Source organism: Galeopterus variegatus, unplaced genomic scaffold, assembly GCF_000696425.1.
Source record: "Galeopterus variegatus unplaced genomic scaffold, G_variegatus-3.0.2 Scaffold9875, whole genome shotgun sequence".
In the NCBI taxonomy this organism is placed as follows: domain Eukaryota; kingdom Metazoa; phylum Chordata; class Mammalia; order Dermoptera; family Cynocephalidae; genus Galeopterus; species Galeopterus variegatus.
Genome location: NW_007735986.1, coordinates 10,810 through 15,065, shown reverse-complemented (window position 1 = coordinate 15,065; position 4,256 = coordinate 10,810). Strand labels below are relative to the sequence as shown.

Below are 4,256 nucleotides of genomic sequence, written 5' to 3'. Positions count from 1 at the left end.
TTTTAAACATCGAAAAAGGGGAGCAAGATAACAGAGAAGTCCTTTCTCTCCTGCAGCTACGGAGGGAGGGATAGAATCAGTTTTGATAAAGTGGCAGACAGAACATTCTTGAACATCCATCTTGTTCTCCTTTGCAGCCAGGAGGCTCCAGTGAATTTTCCTTTCACCAACCTGGTCTGTTCTCTGTTCATTTCTGTCCTTGAAAGGATAATTTGAACAAAAGAATCAGATTCTCTTAGAAATTGTTGAAATATCTGAAGAAAAAGAACTTCCCGAAGAAGTCTGCGTTCTGATTGGCTGTCGTCCTTGATTATTTGTCGCCATGGTGATGAGGGGGTAAATAGCATCTCTGTATTGTTTTTCTTTTTTCTTTTTCTTGTTTTGTTTTTTGAAAACACTATGCTTTTTTTTTTTTCTTTTGGTGGCTGACTGGTAAGAGGATCTGAACCCTTGACCTTGGTATGACAAGGCTGTACTCTAATCGACTGAGCCAACGGCTAGCCATTTCTGTATTTTTTAATGAATTATACTCGTAGGTTTTCTCTTGTAGGTCAAATCAGAAAAGGATCATTTCTTTCCTTCCATGAACATGAAGTAAAATCCTAAGGCTCTTCTAGATTTATTTTTCAACAAAGAAATTGAGAGTCTCCTCTTATCTAAGTTAACAAAAGCACTTAGCAGAGGGTCCAGCCAGTTTAAATAGTGGTGGCTGCTCTCCTGAGGGCAATTGCTGTATTAATATTAAATCCAGCACACCACCTTGTGGGCAATAGAGAACCGCACAACCCTATCCACTGTCACTAGTAGGCGACTCCCCTCCCTTCTGGTAACCCAGTTCTCCGGACTCCGTTATGGCAGCTCTAGCAAAGTAACACAAGACTTGTTCTTGGAGGTCTTAGACTGACTGAGCCAGAACCCCTGGCTACTTTGACCATCAGAATATGACAGAAGTGACACTTTGCCAGTCTTGGACCTAGCTTTTAAGAGGACCATTTAAGCTGCTTTTAGGTGCAGCTTCCATCTCGATCTCTTGGGGTCCTGAGCCACCGTGTAAGAGCTGCAACTCCCCTAAGAGCATGGTGCTGTGGAAAAGCCAAGGAAAACTGACTCTTCCAGACATGTGAGTGAAGAAGCCGCCCTGGAAGTGGATCCTCCAGCAGACCCTGCCTCCAGCTCCCCGTCTCAGCTGATGCCAAATGGAGGAGAGCTGACAGCTGAAGCCCTGGTACTGCCTTGGCCTTGAAGACAAAAGGTAACTTTTAGGAAGAGGGAGTCACTCTTTGAATGGTACTTACGGATCCTGGGTCTGAATCTGCTTTCTCCTTCCCCGCCCCGCCCCACCTCCACAAGAGTTGCCAAAGACCTTCACATAAATCTAGGGGGGCTTCTTGGTGCAGCACGGACCAGTGGTCAAGAGTTCAGCCTTTGAGTTCCACAGACCTATGTTCAAACCCCAGTTTTGCTACTGTAACCTCAGTGTCCTTCTCTGTAAAAAAGGCATTTCAAAATAATGCCTACTCCTCAGAGTTACCGTGACAATTTGATGATATTTTGTCTAAAGCATGTAATCGTGCACTGCCTGGCTCTAAGAGCGCAAACTCTAAAGGGACAGGAATCCTTGACAGTTTCACCTGCTGCTATATCCCTAGTGCTTAAAACAGCTCCTGATGGGATTTTCAATAAATAATTACTGAATGAATAAATCACAAGCCGTCGGTAAGTGTTAAATATGTTGATCAGGGCATTCTCTGTTGTAAGTAAGTGACAGAAACCCAAATCAAACCATCTGAAGCGGATTGGAGGATTCACTGGATATGTTATTGTAAGAGAATATGGTGGCTTAAAGAAGAAAAAAAAAGTTGATTTCTCTTTCCCATAGCAGTTCCAGGGCAAATGGTCCTGGGCAGCTGTGATTGCTGCTCAGAGTATAATCCAGGGACCAGCAGCATCACCTGGAAGCTCATAGGAAATGCACATCCCTAGGTCCCACCCCAGACCTACTAAGTCAGAAGCTCTGGGGGTAGGAACCAGCAAACTGCTCTAACAAGCCCTCCAGGGAATCCTGATGCACACTTTGAGACCCACCGCCCTAGCTCACTGTCATCATCTACACAATTGAAGCTGCCACCTCCAGGCAACTTGGAAGGGAGAAAAGAGAAAGTCCGGAGCAAGAGATTTCCTTGTAAGCAGGTAAAGTGGAAGTTACACAGATCACATCCACTTGCATGCCACTGGAGAAGACACAGTCACATGGCCACAGTCAGCCACAAGGGGGCTGGGAACTGCAGTCCCCAACCAGGCAGCTGTGTGCCTGGGGAAGGGAAGATAGGCTTTTGGTGGACCAAAGCTCCAGGCAGCAGCAGCAGTCCTTCTCAATGTCTTAAGCTCTTCGTGGTTACCTGAAAGCAGAAATAAATGGTTTCTAGGTGCCAGTAGTTCTCATCAACAGCCCCCTAATTCCATGCTGAAAAGGTCCTTAAAGGCCTTGTTACCCAGCACCTCATTAGCCACTTGGGAGCAAGAGGCCAGAGCTGGCTGAAGGCAGGAAACAGAGGGCTTGTGCTATGGACTGAATTGTGTTCCCCATCCCCAAATTCATGTGTTGAAGCCCTAACCCCCCAAAGTGACTGTATCTGAAGACAGGGTCTTTAGGAGGTAATTAAGGTTAAATGAGATCATAGGGTGAGGCCCTCCTCTGATTTGAATATTTGTCCCCTCCAATGCTCATGTCGAGGTCTAATCCGCAAAATGGCAGTGTTGAGAGGTGGGGCCTTTAGGAGGTGACTGGATCTTGAGGGCTCTGCCCTCATGGGTGGATTCATCCATTCATGGATTAATGGGTTAATGAATTAATATGTTATCATGGGAGTGGAACTGGAGCCTTCATAAGAAGAGGAAGAGGGACCTAAACACATTTGCGTGCTCTTAGCCTCTCACCATGTGATTCCAGGCACCGACTCAGAACTCTGCAGAAAGCCCCCACCAGTAAAAAGGCCCTCACCGGATGTGGTCCCTCAACCTTGGGCATTCCAGCCTCCAGAGCTGTAAGAAATAAATTTTGTTTCTTTATAAATCACTCATTTCAGGTATTCTGTCATAAGTGACAGAAAACTGACTAACACAGGCCCTAATCAGATAGGACTGTGACCTTATAAAAGGAGGAAGATCTCTCTCTATCTCTATCTATCTATCTATCTATCTATCTGTCTGTCTCTCTCTCTCTCTCTCTCTCTCTCCCCCCCAATGTGAGGACCCAGTGAGAAGGGGACCACCTGCAAGCAAGGAAGAGAGCCCTCCTCAGAGCCCAACCATGCTAGCACCTTAATCTCAAATTTCCAGCCAACTGTGAGAAAATAGCTTCCTATTGTTTAAGCCACCCAGCCTGTAGTATTTTGTTATGGCAATCAGAGCTGACTAAGACAGCCTAGAAGGGAGATGTTCTTAGAAAAGGCCTTTAAGAGGGTGTGAGGGGTGCACCTGAGGTCCTTCAATAGTCCTCAACCTCAGTCTTCTCTGGGTCCTTATGGCTGAGGAAGAAGGCCCTCCTCACAAAGCAGCACCACTGGGTGTGTCTGTGAAAGACATGGTGGGACCCACAGAAGCTCATGCCTGGGCTGTTGGAGTCAAGGGCCTCCATGCCACAGACTCACCATCTGTGGATTCTTATGACCAGAACCAAATCTGGGAATGGGAAACACCAGCAGTATGTGACCCAAGGAGCAAGTATCTTGTCTGGATAGTCATGAGTCCCTTATGATTGCAGTCCCAGTTCTTCTTCCTTGGCTCAAATCCACACTTATTACTGTGGTCTATAAAGCTCTGTGTATCTAGCTCCTGCGTGGCAATCTGACGTGTGGCAGAAACTGCTTTCTGCTCATTAAAACCCATTCTCCCATTTCTCCCTTTGGTAATAAGATAATTGTTCCAGTTTGAAATAACAGTGCCACCCTCCCTGATAGCTAGATAAGGTCATGCACCTAAGTTCAGGCCCTCATGAGCTCAGATGATGTGTGCAACCTCTGATCAGCTCCTTATAAAAGAAGATTCTGGCCCTTGAGTTCTTCTTTCTTCTTTTGGCTAAGAAATGATTACAACAAGAGCATATCTAAAGATAGAAGCCATCTGTTGAAGATAACAAAGCCAGTTCACCAGGCTGAATGACCTCATGAAGCAAAGGTACCTACCTGCCCCAAACCAGACACCTACCTACCTTTAGACAGAGACAGAAAAAATTTTATCTTACTTAAGTCACAGTA

General features: G+C 45.8%; 1 long non-coding RNA gene across 1 annotated transcript in view; it reads left to right on the top strand.

The window, feature by feature from the left end:
• The first annotated feature begins 2,067 nt into the window (after positions 1-2,067).
• LOC103609633 overlaps positions 2,068-4,256 on the top strand; it is a 6,661-nt gene continuing 4,472 nt past the window's right edge. The window contains exons 1-2 of the long non-coding RNA XR_552151.1: positions 2,068-2,190; positions 2,951-3,044. This is a non-coding gene — a long non-coding RNA (uncharacterized LOC103609633). The remainder of the gene's footprint in view (positions 2,191-2,950; positions 3,045-4,256) is intronic.